Below are 20,548 nucleotides of genomic sequence, written 5' to 3' on the forward strand. Positions count from 1 at the left end.
ACATTGGCAGAATATCAGCCAAATGGCATACACTGCTCGAAGGTATTCAGAGAAACTTTGAAACCTATTGTGGATATCCTCCAACTTGCTGAACTCATCCAGATAAGCACTTGACCACTTTCTCACCTCATTGAGATTCACGCATTGGCAGAATATCAGCCAAATGGCATTTACTGCTCGATGGTTTTCAGAGAAACTTTGGAACAGATTGTGCATTTCTTCCAACTTGCTGAACTCATCCAGATAAGCACTTTACCACTTTCCCATTTCATTGAGATGCACACATTAGCAGAATATCAGCCAAATGGCATTCACTGCTCGATGGTTTTCACAGTAACTTTCGAACAGATTGTGGATTTCTTCCAAATTGCTGAACTCATCGAGAGAAGGACATTGCCACTTTCTCAATTCATTGAGATACATACATTGGCAGAATATCAGCTAAATGGCATTCACTGCTCGATGGTTTTCGATGGTTTTCAGAGAAACTTTGGATCCGATGGTGGATTTCTTCCAAATTGCTGAACTCGTCGAGAGAAGGACATTACCACTTTCTGAATTCATTGAGATACACACATTGGCAGAATATCAGCCTAATGGCATACACTGGTCGAAGGTATTCAGAGAAACTTTGGAACCTATTGTGGATATCCTCCAACTTGTAGAAGTCATCGAGATAAGCAGTTGACCACTTTCTCACCTCATTGAGATTCACGCTTTGGCAGAATATCAGCCAAATGGCATTCACTGCTCGATGGTTTTCAGAGAAAATTTGGAACAGATTGTGGATTTCTTCCAACTTGCTGAACTCATCCAGATAAGCACTTTACCACTTCCTCATTTCATTGAGATACACCAATTAGCAGTATATCAGCCAAATGGCACTCACTGCTCGATGGTTTTCAGAGAAACTTTGGAACAGATTGTGTATTTCTTCCAACTTGCTGAACTCATCAGATAAGCACTTTACCACTTTCTCATTTCATTGAGATACACGCTTTAGCAGAATATCAGCCAAATGGCACTCACTGCTCGATGGTTTTCAGAGAAACTTTGGAACCGATTGTGGATTTTTTCCAAATTGCTGAACTCATCGAGATGAGCACTTGACCACTTTCTCAACTCATTGAGATACACACAATGACACAATATCAGCCAAACGGCATTCACTGCTCGAAGGTATTCAGAGAAACTTTGGAACAGATTGTAGATTTCTTCCAAATTGCTGAAGTCATCAAGATAAGCACTTTACAACTTTCTGATATCATTGAGATACACACATTGGCAGAATATCAGCCAAATGGCATACACTGCTCGAAGGTATTCAGAGAAACTTTGAAACCTATTGTGGATATCCTCCAACTTGCTGAACTCATCGAGATAAGCACTTGACCACTTTCTCACCTCATTGAGATTCACGCATTGGCAGAATATCAGCCAAATGGCATTTACTGCTCGATGGTTTTCAGAGAAACTTTGGAACAGATTGTGCATTTCTTCCAACTTGCTGAACTCATCCAGATAAGCACTTTACCACTTTCCCATTTCATTGAGATGCACACATTAGCAGAATATCAGCCAAATGGCATTCACTGCTCGATGGTTTTCACAGTAACTTTCGAACAGATTGTGGATTTCTTCCACATTGCTGAACTCATCGAGAGAAGGACATTGCCACTTTCTCAATTCATTGAGATACATACATTGGCAGAATATCAGCTAAATGGCATTCACTGCTCGATGGTTTTCGATGGTTTTCAGAGAAACTTTGGAACCGATGGTGGATTTCTTCCAAATTGCTGAACTCGTCGAGAGAAGGACATTACCACTTTCTGAATTCATTGAGATACACACATTGGCAGAATATCAGCCTAATGGCATACACTGGTCGAAGGTATTCAGAGAAACTTTGGAACCTATTGTGGATATCCTCCAACTTGTAGAAGTCATCGAGATAAGCAGTTGACCACTTTCTCACCTCATTGAGATTCACGCTTTGGCAGAATATCAGCCAAATGGCATTCACTGCTCGATGGTTTTCAGAGAAAATTTGGAACAGATTGTGGATTTCTTCCAACTTGCTGAACTCATCCAGATAAGCACTTTACCACTTCCTCATTTCATTGAGATACACCAATTAGCAGTATATCAGCCAAATGGCACTCACTGCTCGATGGTTTTCAGAGAAACTTTGGAACAGATTGTGTATTTCTTCCAACTTGCTGAACTCATCAGATAAGCACTTTACCACTTTCTCATTTCATTGAGATACACGCTTTAGCAGAATATCAGCCAAATGGCACTCACTGCTCGATGGTTTTCAGAGAAACTTTGGAACCGATTGTGGATTTCTTCCAAATGGCTGAACTCATCGAGATGAGCACTTGACCGCTTTCTCAATTCATTGTGATACACACATTGGCAGAATATCAACCAAATGGCATTCACTGCTGGAAGGTATTCAGAGAAACTTTGGAACAGATTGTAGATTTCTTCCAACTTGCTGAAGTCATCGAGATAAACACTTTACCACTTTCTCATTTCATTGAGATACACACATTGGCAGAATATCAGCCAAATGGCATTCACTGCTCGAAGGTATTCAGAGAAACTTTGGAACAGATTGTGTATTTCTTCCAACTTGCTGAACTCATCCAGATAAGCACTTTACCACTTTCTCATTTCATTGAGATACACACATTGGCAGAATATCAGCCAAATGGCATACACTGCTCGAAGGTATTCAGAGAAACTTTGAAACCTATTGTGGATATCCTCCAACTTGCTGAACTCATCCAGATAAGCACTTGACCACTTTCTCACCTCATTGAGATTCACGCATTGGCAGAATATCAGCCAAATGGCATTTACTGCTCGATGGTTTTCAGAGAAACTTTGGAACAGATTGTGCATTTCTTCCAACTTGCTGAACTCATCCAGATAAGCACTTTACCACTTTCCCATTTCATTGAGATGCACACATTAGCAGAATATCAGCCAAATGGCATTCACTGCTCGATGGTTTTCACAGTAACTTTCGAACAGATTGTGGATTTCTTCCAAATTGCTGAACTCATCGAGAGAAGGACATTGCCACTTTCTCAATTCATTGAGATACATACATTGGCAGAATATCAGCTAAATGGCATTCACTGCTCGATGGTTTTCGATGGTTTTCAGAGAAACTTTGGATCCGATGGTGGATTTCTTCCAAATTGCTGAACTCGTCGAGTGAAGGACATTACCACTTTCTGAATTCATTGAGATACACACATTGGCAGAATATCAGCCTAATGGCATACACTGGTCGAAGGTATTCAGAGAAACTTTGGAACCTATTGTGGATATCCTCCAACTTGTAGAAGTCATCGAGATAAGCAGTTGACCACTTTCTCACCTCATTGAGATTCACGCTTTGGCAGAATATCAGCCAAATGGCATTCACTGCTCGATGGTTTTCAGAGAAAATTTGGAACAGATTGTGGATTTCTTCCAACTTGCTGAACTCATCCAGATAAGCACTTTACCACTTCCTCATTTCATTGAGATACACCAATTAGCAGTATATCAGCCAAATGGCACTCACTGCTCGATGGTTTTCAGAGAAACTTTGGAACAGATTGTGTATTTCTTCCAACTTGCTGAACTCATCAGATAAGCACTTTACCACTTTCTCATTTCATTGAGATACACGCTTTAGCAGAATATCAGCCAAATGGCACTCACTGCTCGATGGTTTTCAGAGAAACATTGGAACCGATTGTGGATTTTTTCCAAATTGCTGAACTCATCGAGATGAGCACTTGACCACTTTCTCAACTCATTGAGATACACACAATGACACAATATCAGCCAAACGGCATTCACTGCTCGAAGGTATTCAGAGAAACTTTGGAACAGATTGTAGATTTCTTCCAAATTGCTGAAGTCATCAAGATAAGCACTTTACAACTTTCTGATATCATTGAGATACACACATTGGCAGAATATCAGCCAAATGGCATACACTGCTCGAAGGTATTCAGAGAAACTTTGAAACCTATTGTGGATATCCTCCAACTTGCTGAACTCATCGAGATAAGCACTTGACCACTTTCTCACCTCATTGAGATTCACGCATTGGCAGAATATCAGCCAAATGGCATTTACTGCTCGATGGTTTTCAGAGAAACTTTGGAACAGATTGTGCATTTCTTCCAACTTGCTGAACTCATCCAGATAAGCACTTTACCACTTTCCCATTTCATTGAGATGCACACATTAGCAGAATATCAGCCAAATGGCATTCACTGCTCGATGGTTTTCACAGTAACTTTCGAACAGATTGTGGATTTCTTCCACATTGCTGAACTCATCGAGAGAAGGACATTGCCACTTTCTCAATTCATTGAGATACATACATTGGCAGAATATCAGCTAAATGGCATTCACTGCTCGATGGTTTTCGATGGTTTTCAGAGAAACTTTGGAACCGATCGTGGATTTCTTCCAAATTGCTGAACTCGTCGAGAGAAGGACATTACCACTTTCTGAATTCATTGAGATACACACATTGGCAGAATATCAGCCTAATGGCATACACTGGTCGAAGGTATTCAGAGAAACTTTGGAACCTATTGTGGATATCCTCCAACTTGTAGAAGTCATCGAGATAAGCAGTTGACCACTTTCTCACCTCATTGAGATTCACGCTTTGGCAGAATATCAGCCAAATGGCATTCACTGCTCGATGGTTTTCAGAGAAAATTTGGAACAGATTGTGGATTTCTTCCAACTTGCTGAACTCATCCAGATAAGCACTTTACCACTTCCTCATTTCATTGAGATACACCAATTAGCAGTATATCAGCCAAATGGCACTCACTGCTCGATGGTTTTCAGAGAAACTTTGGAACAGATTGTGTATTTCTTCCAACTTGCTGAACTCATCAGATAAGCACTTTACCACTTTCTCATTTCATTGAGATACACGCTTTAGCAGAATATCAGCCAAATGGCACTCACTGCTCGATGGTTTTCAGAGAAACTTTGGAACCGATTGTGGATTTTTTCCAAATTGCTGAACTCATCGAGATGAGCACTTGACCACTTTCTCAACTCATTGAGATACACACAATGACACAATATCAGCCAAACGGCATTCACTGCTCGAAGGTATTCAGAGAAACTTTGGAACAGATTGTAGATTTCTTCCAAATTGCTGAAGTCATCAAGATAAGCACTTTACAACTTTCTCATATCATTGAGATACACACATTGGCAGAATATCAGCCAAATGGCACACACTGCTCGAAGGTATTCAGAGAAACTTTGAAACCTATTGTGGATATCCTCCAACTTGCTGAACTCATCGAGATAAGCACTTGACCACTTTCTCACCTCATTGAGATTCACGCATTGGCAGAATATCAGCCAAATGGCATTTACTGCTCGATGGTTTTCAGAGAAACTTTGGAACAGATTGTGCATTTCTTCCAACTTGCTGAACTCATCCAGATAAGCACTTTACCACTTTCCCATTTCATTGAGATGCACACATTAGCAGAATATCAGCCAAATGGCATTCACTGCTCGATGGTTTTCACAGTAACTTTCGAACAGATTGTGGATTTCTTCCAAATTGCTGAACTCATCGAGAGAAGGACATTGCCACTTTCTCAATTCATTGAGATACATACATTGGCAGAATATCAGCTAAATGGCATTCACTGCTCGATGGTTTTCGATGGTTTTCAGAGAAACTTTGGAACCGATGGTGGATTTCTTCCAAATTGCTGAACTCGTCGAGAGAAGGACATTACCACTTTCTGAATTCATTGAGATACACACATTGGCAGAATATCAGCCTAATGGCATACACTGGTCGAAGGTATTCAGAGAAACTTTGGAACCTATTGTGGATATCCTCCAACTTGTAGAAGTCATCGAGATAAGCAGTTGACCACTTTCTCACCTCATTGAGATTCACGCTTTGGCAGAATATCAGCCAAATGGCATTCACTGCTCGATGGTTTTCAGAGAAAATTTGGAACAGATGGTGGATTTCTTCCAACTTGCTGAACTCATCCAGATAAGCACTTTACCACTTCCTCATTTCATTGAGATACACCAATTAGCAGTATATCAGCCAAATGGCACTCACTGCTCGATGGTTTTCAGAGAAACTTTGGAACAGATTGTGTATTTCTTCCAACTTGCTGAACTCATCAGATAAGCACTTTACCACTTTCTCATTTCATTGAGATACACGCTTTAGCAGAATATCAGCCAAATGGCACTCACTGCTCGATGGTTTTCAGAGAAACTTTGGAACCGATTGTGGATTTTTTCCAAATTGCTGAACTCATCGAGATGAGCACTTGACCACTTTCTCAACTCATTGAGATACACACAATGACACAATATCAGCCAAACGGCATTCACTGCTCGAAGGTATTCAGAGAAACTTTGGAACAGATTGTAGATTTCTTCCAAATTGCTGAAGTCATCAAGATAAGCACTTCACAACTTTCTGATATCATTGAGATACACACATTGGCAGAATATCAGCCAAATCGCATTCACTGCCACAAAGTATTCCGAGAAACTTTGGAACAGATGGTGGATTTCGTCCAACTTGCTGAACTCATCCAGATAAGCACTTTACCACGTTCTCATTTCATTGAGATACACACATTCGCAGAATATCGGCCTAATGGCATTCACTGCTCGATGGTTTTCAGAGAAACTTTGGAACAGATTGTGTATTTGTTCCAACTTGCTGATCTCATCCAGATAAGCACTTTACCACTTTCTCATTTCATTGAGATTCACGCATTGGCAGAATATCAGCCAAATGGCATTCAGTGCTACAAAGTATTCCGAGAAAGTTTGGAACAGATTGTGGATTACTTCCAACTTGCTGGAGTCATCGAGATAAACACTTTACCACTTTCTCATTTCATTGAGATACACACATTGGCAAAATATCAGCCAAATGGCATTCACTGCTCGAAGGTATTCACAGAAACTTTGGAACAGATTGTGGATTTCTTCCAACTTGCTGAACTCATCCAGATAAGTACTTTACCACTTTCTCATTTCATTCAGATACACACATTAGCAGAATATCAGCCAATTGGCATTCACTGCTCGAAGGTTTTCAGAGAAACGTTGGAACCGATTGTGGATTTCTTCCAAATTGCTGAACTCATCGAGAGAAGGACATTACCACTTTCTCAATTCATTGAGATACACACATTAGCAGAATATCAGCCAAATGGCATTCACTGCTCGAAGATATTCAGAGAAACTTTGGAACCTATTGCGGATTTCCTCCAACTTGCTGAACTCACAGAGATCAGCACTTGACCACTTTCACATGTCATTGAGATTCACGGATTGGCAGAATATCAGCCAAATGGCATTCACTGCTCGACGGTATTCAGAGAAACTATGGAACAGATTGTGTATTTGTTCCAAGTTGCCGATCTCATCCAGATAAGCACTTTACCACTTTCTCATTTCATTGAGATACACACTTTAGCAGAACATCAGCCAAATGGCTTTCACTGCTCGATGGTTTTTAGAGAAACTTTGGAACCGATTGTGGATTTCTTCCAAATGGCTGAACTCATCGAGATGAGCACTTGACCGCTTTCTCAATTCATTGTGATACACACATTGGCAGAATATCAACCAAATGGCATTCACTGCTGGAAGGTATTCAGAGAAACTTTGGAACAGATTGTAGATTTCTTCCAACTTGCTGAAGTCATCGAGATAAACACTTTACCACTTTCTCATTTCATTGAGATACACACATTGGCAGAATATCAGCCAAATGGCATTCACTGCTCGAAGGTATTCAGAGAAACTTTGGAACAGATTGTGTATTTCTTCCAACTTGCTGAACTCATCCAGATAAGCACTTTACCACTTTCTCATTTCATTGAGATACACACATTGGCAGAATATCAGCCAAATGGCATACACTGCTCGAAGGTATTCAGAGAAACTTTGAAACCTATTGTGGATATCCTCCAACTTGCTGAACTCATCGAGATAAGCACTTGACCACTTTCTCACCTCATTGAGATTCACGCATTGGCAGAATATCAGCCAAATGGCATTTACTGCTCGATGGTTTTCACAGTAACTTTCGAACAGATTGTGGATTTCTTCCAAATTGCTGAACTCATCGAGAGAAGGACATTGCCACTTTCTCAATTCATTGAGATACATACATTGGCAGAATATCAGCTAAATGGCATTCACTGCTCGAAGGTATTCAGAGAAACTTTGGAACAGATTGTGCATTTCTTCCAACTTGCTGAACTCATCCAGATAAGCACTTTACCACTTTCCCATTTCATTGAGATGCACACATTAGCAGAATATCAGCCAAATGGCATTCACTGCTCGATGGTTTTCACAGTAACTTTCGAACAGATTGTGGATTTCTTCCACATTGCTGAACTCATCGAGAGAAGGACATTGCCACTTTCTCAATTCATTGAGATACATACATTGGCAGAATATCAGCTAAATGGCATTCACTGCTCGATGGTTTTCGATGGTTTTCAGAGAAACTTTGGAACCGATGGTGGATTTCTTCCAAATTGCTGAACTCGTCGAGAGAAGGACATTACCACTTTCTGAATTCATTGAGATACACACATTGGCAGAATATCAGCCTAATGGCATACACTGGTCGAAGGTATTCAGAGAAACTTTGGAACCTATTGTGGATATCCTCCAACTTGTAGAAGTCATCGAGATAAGCAGTTGACCACTTTCTCACCTCATTGAGATTCACGCTTTGGCAGAATATCAGCCAAATGGCATTCACTGCTCGATGGTTTTCAGAGAAAATTTGGAACAGATTGTGGATTTCTTCCAACTTGCTGAACTCATCCAGATAAGCACTTTACCACTTCCTCATTTCATTGAGATACACCAATTAGCAGTATATCAGCCAAATGGCACTCACTGCTCGATGGTTTTCAGAGAAACTTTGGAACAGATTGTGTATTTCTTCCAACTTGCTGAACTCATCAGATAAGCACTTTACCACTTTCTCATTTCATTGAGATACACGCTTTAGCAGAATATCAGCCAAATGGCACTCACTGCTCGATGGTTTTCAGAGAAACTTTGGAACCGATTGTGGATTTCTTCCAAATGGCTGAACTCATCGAGATGAGCACTTGACCGCTTTCTCAATTCATTGTGATACACACATTGGCAGAATATCAACCAAATGGCATTCACTGCTGGAAGGTATTCAGAGAAACTTTGGAACAGATTGTAGATTTCTTCCAACTTGCTGAAGTCATCGAGATAAACACTTTACCACTTTCTCATTTCATTGAGATACACACATTGGCAGAATATCAGCCAAATGGCATTCACTGCTCGAAGGTATTCAGAGAAACTTTGGAACAGATTGTGTATTTCTTCCAACTTGCTGAACTCATCCAGATAAGCACTTTACCACTTTCTCATTTCATTGAGATACACACATTGGCAGAATATCAGCCAAATGGCATACACTGCTCGAAGGTATTCAGAGAAACTTTGAAACCTATTGTGGATATCCTCCAACTTGCTGAACTCATCCAGATAAGCACTTGACCACTTTCTCACCTCATTGAGATTCACGCATTGGCAGAATATCAGCCAAATGGCATTTACTGCTCGATGGTTTTCAGAGAAACTTTGGAACAGATTGTGCATTTCTTCCAACTTGCTGAACTCATCCAGATAAGCACTTTACCACTTTCCCATTTCATTGAGATGCACACATTAGCAGAATATCAGCCAAATGGCATTCACTGCTCGATGGTTTTCACAGTAACTTTCGAACAGATTGTGGATTTCTTCCAAATTGCTGAACTCATCGAGAGAAGGACATTGCCACTTTCTCAATTCATTGAGATACATACATTGGCAGAATATCAGCTAAATGGCATTCACTGCTCGATGGTTTTCGATGGTTTTCAGAGAAACTTTGGATCCGATGGTGGATTTCTTCCAAATTGCTGAACTCGTCGAGAGAAGGACATTACCACTTTCTGAATTCATTGAGATACACACATTGGCAGAATATCAGCCTAATGGCATACACTGGTCGAAGGTATTCAGAGAAACTTTGGAACCTATTGTGGATATCCTCCAACTTGTAGAAGTCATCGAGATAAGCAGTTGACCACTTTCTCACCTCATTGAGATTCACGCTTTGGCAGAATATCAGCCAAATGGCATTCACTGCTCGATGGTTTTCAGAGAAAATTTGGAACAGATTGTGGATTTCTTCCAACTTGCTGAACTCATCCAGATAAGCACTTTACCACTTCCTCATTTCATTGAGATACACCAATTAGCAGTATATCAGCCAAATGGCACTCACTGCTCGATGGTTTTCAGAGAAACTTTGGAACAGATTGTGTATTTCTTCCAACTTGCTGAACTCATCAGATAAGCACTTTACCACTTTCTCATTTCATTGAGATACACGCTTTAGCAGAATATCAGCCAAATGGCACTCACTGCTCGATGGTTTTCAGAGAAACTTTGGAACCGATTGTGGATTTTTTCCAAATTGCTGAACTCATCGAGATGAGCACTTGACCACTTTCTCAACTCATTGAGATACACACAATGACACAATATCAGCCAAACGGCATTCACTGCTCGAAGGTATTCAGAGAAACTTTGGAACAGATTGTAGATTTCTTCCAAATTGCTGAAGTCATCAAGATAAGCACTTTACAACTTTCTCATATCATTGAGATACACACATTGGCAGAATATCAGCCAAATGGCATACACTGCTCGAAGGTATTCAGAGAAACTTTGAAACCTATTGTGGATATCCTCCAACTTGCTGAACTCATCGAGATAAGCACTTGACCACTTTCTCACCTCATTGAGATTCACGCATTGGCAGAATATCAGCCAAATGGCATTTACTGCTCGATGGTTTTCAGAGAAACTTTGGAACAGATTGTGCATTTCTTCCAACTTGCTGAACTCATCCAGATAAGCACTTTACCACTTTCCCATTTCATTGAGATGCACACATTAGCAGAATATCAGCCAAATGGCATTCACTGCTCGATGGTTTTCACAGTAACTTTCGAACAGATTGTGGATTTCTTCCACATTGCTGAACTCATCGAGAGAAGGACATTGCCACTTTCTCAATTCATTGAGATACATACATTGGCAGAATATCAGCTAAATGGCATTCACTGCTCGATGGTTTTCGATGGTTTTCAGAGAAACTTTGGAACCGATGGTGGATTTCTTCCAAATTGCTGAACTCGTCGAGAGAAGGACATTACCACTTTCTGAATTCATTGAGATACACACATTGGCAGAATATCAGCCTAATGGCATACACTGGTCGAAGGTATTCAGAGAAACTTTGGAACCTATTGTGGATATCCTCCAACTTGTAGAAGTCATCGAGATAAGCAGTTGACCACTTTCTCACCTCATTGAGATTCACGCTTTGGCAGAATATCAGCCAAATGGCATTCACTGCTCGATGGTTTTCAGAGAAAATTTGGAACAGATTGTGGATTTCTTCCAACTTGCTGAACTCATCCAGATAAGCACTTTACCACTTCCTCATTTCATTGAGATACACCAATTAGCAGTATATCAGCCAAATGGCACTCACTGCTCGATGGTTTTCAGAGAAAATTTGGAACAGATTGTGGATTTCTTCCAACTTGCTGAACTCATCCAGATAAGCACTTTACCACTTCCTCATTTCATTGAGATACACCAATTAGCAGTATATCAGCCAAATGGCACTCACTGCTCGATGGTTTTCAGAGAAACTTTGGAACAGATTGTGTATTTCTTCCAACTTGCTGAACTCATCAGATAAGCACTTTACCACTTTCTCATTTCATTGAGATACACGCTTTAGCAGAATATCAGCCAAATGGCACTCACTGCTCGATGGTTTTCAGAGAAACTTTGGAACCGATTGTGGATTTTTTCCAAATTGCTGAACTCATCGAGATGAGCACTTGACCACTTTCTCAACTCATTGAGATACACACAATGACACAATATCAGCCAAACGGCATTCACTGCTCGAAGGTATTCAGAGAAACTTTGGAACAGATTGTAGATTTCTTCCAAATTGCTGAAGTCATCAAGATAAGCACTTTACAACTTTCTGATATCATTGAGATACACACATTGGCAGAATATCAGCCAAATGGCATACACTGCTCGAAGGTATTCAGAGAAACTTTGAAACCTATTGTGGATATCCTCCAACTTGCTGAACTCATCGAGATAAGCACTTGACCACTTTCTCACCTCATTGAGATTCACGCATTGGCAGAATATCAGCCAAATGGCATTTACTGCTCGATGGTTTTCAGAGAAACTTTGGAACAGATTGTGCATTTCTTCCAACTTGCTGAACTCATCCAGATAAGCACTTTACCACTTTCCCATTTCATTGAGATGCACACATTAGCAGAATATCAGCCAAATGGCATTCACTGCTCGATGGTTTTCACAGTAACTTTCGAACAGATTGTGGATTTCTTCCACATTGCTGAACTCATCGAGAGAAGGACATTGCCACTTTCTCAATTCATTGAGATACATACATTGGCAGAATATCAGCTAAATGGCATTCACTGCTCGATGGTTTTCGATGGTTTTCAGAGAAACTTTGGAACCGATGGTGGATTTCTTCCAAATTGCTGAACTCGTCGAGAGAAGGACATTACCACTTTCTGAATTCATTGAGATACACACATTGGCAGAATATCAGCCTAATGGCATACACTGGTCGAAGGTATTCAGAGAAACTTTGGAACCTATTGTGGATATCCTCCAACTTGTAGAAGTCATCGAGATAAGCAGTTGACCACTTTCTCACCTCATTGAGATTCACGCTTTGGCAGAATATCAGCCAAATGGCATTCACTGCTCGATGGTTTTCAGAGAAAATTTGGAACAGATTGTGGATTTCTTCCAACTTGCTGAACTCATCCAGATAAGCACTTTACCACTTCCTCATTTCATTGAGATACACCAATTAGCAGTATATCAGCCAAATGGCACTCACTGCTCGATGGTTTTCAGAGAAACTTTGGAACAGATTGTGTATTTCTTCCAACTTGCTGAACTCATCAGATAAGCACTTTACCACTTTCTCATTTCATTGAGATACACGCTTTAGCAGAATATCAGCCAAATGGCACTCACTGCTCGATGGTTTTCAGAGAAACTTTGGAACCGATTGTGGATTTCTTCCAAATGGCTGAACTCATCGAGATGAGCACTTGACCGCTTTCTCAATTCATTGTGATACACACATTGGCAGAATATCAACCAAATGGCATTCACTTTTGGAAGGTATTCAGAGAAACTTTGGAACAGATTGTAGATTTCTTCCAACTTGCTGAAGTCATCGAGATAAACACTTTACCACTTTCTCATTTCATTGAGATACACACATTGGCAGAATATCAGCCAAATGGCATTCACTGCTCGAAGGTATTCAGAGAAACTTTGGAACAGATTGTGTATTTCTTCCAACTTGCTGAACTCATCCAGATAAGCACTTTACCACTTTCTCATTTCATTGAGATACACACATTGGCAGAATATCAGCCAAATGGCATACACTGCTCGAAGGTATTCAGAGAAACTTTGAAACCTATTGTGGATATCCTCCAACTTGCTGAACTCATCCAGATAAGCACTTGACCACTTTCTCACCTCATTGAGATTCACGCATTGGCAGAATATCAGCCAAATGGCATTTACTGCTCGATGGTTTTCAGAGAAACTTTGGAACAGATTGTGCATTTCTTCCAACTTGCTGAACTCATCCAGATAAGCACTTTACCACTTTCCCATTTCATTGAGATGCACACATTAGCAGAATATCAGCCAAATGGCATTCACTGCTCGATGGTTTTCACAGTAACTTTCGAACAGATTGTGGATTTCTTCCAAATTGCTGAACTCATCGAGAGAAGGACATTGCCACTTTCTCAATTCATTGAGATACATACATTGGCAGAATATCAGCTAAATGGCATTCACTGCTCGATGGTTTTCGATGGTTTTCAGAGAAACTTTGGATCCGATGGTGGATTTCTTCCAAATTGCTGAACTCGTCGAGAGAAGGACATTACCACTTTCTGAATTCATTGAGATACACACATTGGCAGAATATCAGCCTAATGGCATACACTGGTCGAAGGTATTCAGAGAAACTTTGGAACCTATTGTGGATATCCTCCAACTTGTAGAAGTCATCGAGATAAGCAGTTGACCACTTTCTCACCTCATTGAGATTCACGCTTTGGCAGAATATCAGCCAAATGGCATTCACTGCTCGATGGTTTTCAGAGAAAATTTGGAACAGATTGTGGATTTCTTCCAACTTGCTGAACTCATCCAGATAAGCACTTTACCACTTCCTCATTTCATTGAGATACACCAATTAGCAGTATATCAGCCAAATGGCACTCACTGCTCGATGGTTTTCAGAGAAACTTTGGAACAGATTGTGTATTTCTTCCAACTTGCTGAACTCATCAGATAAGCACTTTACCACTTTCTCATTTCATTGAGATACACGCTTTAGCAGAATATCAGCCAAATGGCACTCACTGCTCGATGGTTTTCAGAGAAACTTTGGAACCGATTGTGGATTTTTTCCAAATTGCTGAACTCATCGAGATGAGCACTTGACCACTTTCTCAACTCATTGAGATACACACAATGACACAATATCAGCCAAACGGCATTCACTGCTCGAAGGTATTCAGAGAAACTTTGGAACAGATTGTAGATTTCTTCCAAATTGCTGAAGTCATCAAGATAAGCACTTTACAACTTTCTGATATCATTGAGATACACACATTGGCAGAATATCAGCCAAATGGCATACACTGCTCGAAGGTATTCAGAGAAACTTTGAAACCTATTGTGGATATCCTCCAACTTGCTGAACTCATCGAGATAAGCACTTGACCACTTTCTCACCTCATTGAGATTCACGCATTGGCAGAATATCAGCCAAATGGCATTTACTGCTCGATGGTTTTCAGAGAAACTTTGGAACAGATTGTGCATTTCTTCCAACTTGCTGAACTCATCCAGATAAGCACTTTACCACTTTCCCATTTCATTGAGATGCACACATTAGCAGAATATCAGCCAAATGGCATTCACTGCTCGATGGTTTTCACAGTAACTTTCGAACAGATTGTGGATTTCTTCCATATTGCTGAACTGATCGAGAGAAGGACATTGCCACTTTCTCAATTCATTGAGATACATACATTGGCAGAATATCAGCTAAATGGCATTCACTGCTCGATGGTTTTCGATGGTTTTCAGAGAAACTTTGGAACCGATCGTGGATTTCTTCCAAATTGCTGAACTCGTCGAGAGAAGGACATTACCACTTTCTGAATTCATTGAGATACACACATTGGCAGAATATCAGCCTAATGGCATACACTGGTCGAAGGTATTCAGAGAAACTTTGGAACCTATTGTGGATATCCTCCAACTTGTAGAAGTCATCGAGATAAGCAGTTGACCACTTTCTCACCTCATTGAGATTCACGCTTTGGCAGAATATCAGCCAAATGGCATTCACTGCTCGATGGTTTTCAGAGAAAATTTGGAACAGATTGTTAATTTCTTCCAACTTGCTGAACTCATCCAGATAAGCACTTTACCACTTCCTCATTTCATTGAGATACACCAATTAGCAGTATATCAGCCAAATGGCACTCACTGCTCGATGGTTTTCAGAGAAACTTTGGAACAGATTGTGTATTTCTTCCAACTTGCTGAACTCATCAGATAAGCACTTTACCACTTTCTCATTTCATTGAGATACACGCTTTAGCAGAATATCAGCCAAATGGCACTCACTGCTCGATGGTTTTCAGAGAAACTTTGGAACCGATTGTGGATTTTTTCCAAATTGCTGAACTCATCGAGATGAGCACTTGACCACTTTCTCAACTCATTGAGATACACACAATGACACAATATCAGCCAAACGGCATTCACTGCTCGAAGGTATTCAGAGAAACTTTGGAACAGATTGTAGATTTCTTCCAAATTGCTGAAGTCATCAAGATAAGCACTTTACAACTTTCTCATATCATTGAGATACACACATTGGCAGAATATCAGCCAAATGGCACACACTGCTCGAAGGTATTCAGAGAAACTTTGAAACCTATTGTGGATATCCTCCAACTTGCTGAACTCATCGAGATAAGCACTTGACCACTTTCTCACCTCATTGAGATTCACGCATTGGCAGAATATCAGCCAAATGGCATTTACTGCTCGATGGTTTTCAGAGAAACTTTGGAACAGATTGTGCATTTCTTCCAACTTGCTGAACTCATCCAGATAAGCACTTTACCACTTTCCCATTTCATTGAGATGCACACATTAGCAGAATATCAGCCAAATGGCATTCACTGCTCGATGGTTTTCACAGTAACTTTCGAACAGATTGTGGATTTCTTCCAAATTGCTGAACTCATCGAGAGAAGGACATTGCCACTTTCTCAATTCATTGAGATACATACATTGGCAGAATATCAGCTAAATGGCATTCACTGCTCGATGGTTTTCGATGGTTTTCAGAGAAACTTTGGAACCGATGGTGGATTTCTTCCAAATTGCTGAACTCGTCGAGAGAAGGACATTACCACTTTCTGAATTCATTGAGATACACACATTGGCAGAATATCAGCCTAATGGCATACACTGGTCGAAGGTATTCAGAGAAACTTTGGAACCTATTGTGGATATCCTCCAACTTGTAGAAGTCATCGAGATAAGCAGTTGACCACTTTCTCACCTCATTGAGATTCACGCTTTGGCAGAATATCAGCCAAATGGCATTCACTGCTCGATGGTTTTCAGAGAAAATTTGGAACAGATGGTGGATTTCTTCCAACTTGCTGAACTCATCCAGATAAGCACTTTACCACTTCCTCATTTCATTGAGATACACCAATTAGCAGTATATCAGCCAAATGGCACTCACTGCTCGATGGTTTTCAGAGAAACTTTGGAACAGATTGTGTATTTCTTCCAACTTGCTGAACTCATCAGATAAGCACTTTACCACTTTCTCATTTCATTGAGATACACGCTTTAGCAGAATATCAGCCAAATGGCACTCACTGCTCGATGGTTTTCAGAGAAACTTTGGAACCGATTGTGGATTTTTTCCAAATTGCTGAACTCATCGAGATGAGCACTTGACCACTTTCTCAACTCATTGAGATACACACAATGACACAATATCAGCCAAACGGCATTCACTGCTCGAAGGTATTCAGAGAAACTTTGGAACAGATTGTAGATTTCTTCCAAATTGCTGAAGTCATCAAGATAAGCACTTCACAACTTTCTGATATCATTGAGATACACACATTGGCAGAATATCAGCCAAATCGCATTCACTGCCACAAAGTATTCCGAGAAACTTTGGAACAGATGGTGGATTTCGTCCAACTTGCTGAACTCATCCAGATAAGCACTTTACCACGTTCTCATTTCATTGAGATACACACATTCGCAGAATATCGGCCTAATGGCATTCACTGCTCGATGGTTTTCAGAGAAACTTTGGAACAGATTGTGTATTTGTTCCAACTTGCTGATCTCATCCAGATAAGCACTTTACCACTTTCTCATTTCATTGAGATTCACGCATTGGCAGAATATCAGCCAAATGGCATTCAGTGCTACAAAGTATTCCGAGAAAGTTTGGAACAGATTGTGGATTACTTCCAACTTGCTGGAGTCATCGAGATAAACACTTTACCACTTTCTCATTTCATTGAGATACACACATTGGCAAAATATCAGCCAAATGGCATTCACTGCTCGAAGGTATTCACAGAAACTTTGGAACAGATTGTGGATTTCTTCCAACTTGCTGAACTCATCCAGATAAGTACTTTACCACTTTCTCATTTCATTCAGATACACACATTAGCAGAATATCAGCCAATTGGCATTCACTGCTCGAAGGTTTTCAGAGAAACGTTGGAACCGATTGTGGATTTCTTCCAAATTGCTGAACTCATCGAGAGAAGGACATTACCACTTTCTCAATTCATTGAGATACACACATTAGCAGAATATCAGCCAAATGGCATTCACTGCTCGAAGATATTCAGAGAAACTTTGGAACCTATTGCGGATTTCCTCCAACTTGCTGAACTCACAGAGATCAGCACTTGACCACTTTCACATGTCATTGAGATTCACGGATTGGCAGAATATCAGCCAAATGGCATTCACTGCTCGACGGTATTCAGAGAAACTATGGAACAGATTGTGTATTTGTTCCAAGTTGCCGATCTCATCCAGATAAGCACTTTACCACTTTCTCATTTCATTGAGATACACACTTTAGCAGAACATCAGCCAAATGGCTTTCACTGCTCGATGGTTTTTAGAGAAACTTTGGAACCGATTGTGGATTTCTTCCAAATGGCTGAACTCATCGAGATGAGCACTTGACCGCTTTCTCAATTCATTGTGATACACACATTGGCAGAATATCAACCAAATGGCATTCACTGCTGGAAGGTATTCAGAGAAACTTTGGAACAGATTGTAGATTTCTTCCAACTTGCTGAAGTCATCGAGATAAACACTTTACCACTTTCTCATTTCATTGAGATACACACATTGGCAGAATATCAGCCAAATGGCATTCACTGCTCGAAGGTATTCAGAGAAACTTTGGAACAGATTGTGTATTTCTTCCAACTTGCTGAACTCATCCAGATAAGCACTTTACCACTTTCTCATTTCATTGAGATACACACATTGGCAGAATATCAGCCAAATGGCATACACTGCTCGAAGGTATTCAGAGAAACTTTGAAACCTATTGTGGATATCCTCCAACTTGCTGAACTCATCGAGATAAGCACTTGACCACTTTCTCACCTCATTGAGATTCACGCATTGGCAGAATATCAGCCAAATGGCATTTACTGCTCGATGGTTTTCACAGTAACTTTCGAACAGATTGTGGATTTCTTCCAAATTGCTGAACTCATCGAGAGAAGGACATTGCCACTTTCTCAATTCATTGAGATACATACATTGGCAGAATATCAGCTAAATGGCATTCACTGCTCGATGGTTTTCGATGGTTTTCAGAGTAACTTTGGAACCGATGGTGGATTTCTTCCAAATTGCTGAACTCGTCGAGAGAAGGACATTACCACTTTCTGAATTCATTGAGATACACACATTGGCAGAATATCAGCCTAATGGCATACACTGGTCGAAGGTATTCAGAGAAACTTTGGAACCTATTGTGGATATCCTCCAACTTGTAGAAGTCATCGAGATAAGCAGTTGACCACTTTCTCACCTCATTGAGATTCACGCTTTGGCAGAATATCAGCCAAATGGCATTCACTGCTCGATGGTTTTCAGAGAAAATTTGGAACAGATTGTGGATTTCTTCCAACTTGCTGAACTCATCCAGATAAGCACTTTACCACTTCCTCATTTCATTGAGATACACCAATTAGCAGTATATCAGCCAAATGGCACTCACTGCTCGATGGTTTTCAGAGAAACTTTGGAACAGATTGTGTATTTCTTCCAACTTGCTGAACTCATCAGATAAGCACTTTACCACTTTCTCATTTCATTGAGATACACGCTTTAGCAGAATATCAGCCAAATGGCACTCACTGCTCGATGGTTTTCAGAGAAACTTTGGAACCGATTGTGGATTTTTTCCAAATTGCTGAACTCATCGAGATGAGCACTTGACCACTTTCTCAACTCATTGAGATACACACAATGACACAATATCAGCCAAACGGCATTCACTGCTCGAAGGTATTCAGAGAAACTTTGGAACAGATTGTAGATTTCTTCCAAATTGCTGAAGTCATCAAGATAAGCACTTTACAACTTTCTGATATCACTGAGATACACACATTGGCAGAATATCAGCCAAATGGCACACACTGCTCGAAGGTATTCAGAGAAACTTTGAAACCTATTGTGGATATCCTCCAACTTGCTGAACTCATCGAGATAAGCACTTGACCACTTTCTCACCTCATTGAGATTCACGCATTGGCAGAATATCAGCCAAATGGCATTTACTGCTCGATGGTTTTCAGAGAAACTTTGGAACAGATTGTGCATTTCTTCCAACTTGCTGAACTCATCCAGATAAGCACTTTACCACTTTCCCATTTCATTGAGATGCACACATTAGCAGAATATCAGCCAAATGGCATTCACTGCTCGATGGTTTTCACAGTAACTTTCGAACAGATTGTGGATTTCTTCCAAATTGCTGAACTCATCGAGAGAAGGACATTGCCACTTTCTCAATTCATTGAGATACATACATTGGCAGAATATCAGCTAAATGGCATTCACTGCTCGATGGTTTTCGATGGTTTTCAGAGAAACTTTGGAACCGATGGTGGATTTCTTCCAAATTGCTGAACTCGTCGAGAGAAGGACATTACCA

Source organism: Carcharhinus amblyrhynchos, chromosome 4, assembly GCF_965287045.1.
Source record: "Carcharhinus amblyrhynchos chromosome 4, sCarAmb.v2.hapA, whole genome shotgun sequence".
NCBI lineage: Eukaryota > Metazoa > Chordata > Chondrichthyes > Carcharhiniformes > Carcharhinidae > Carcharhinus > Carcharhinus amblyrhynchos.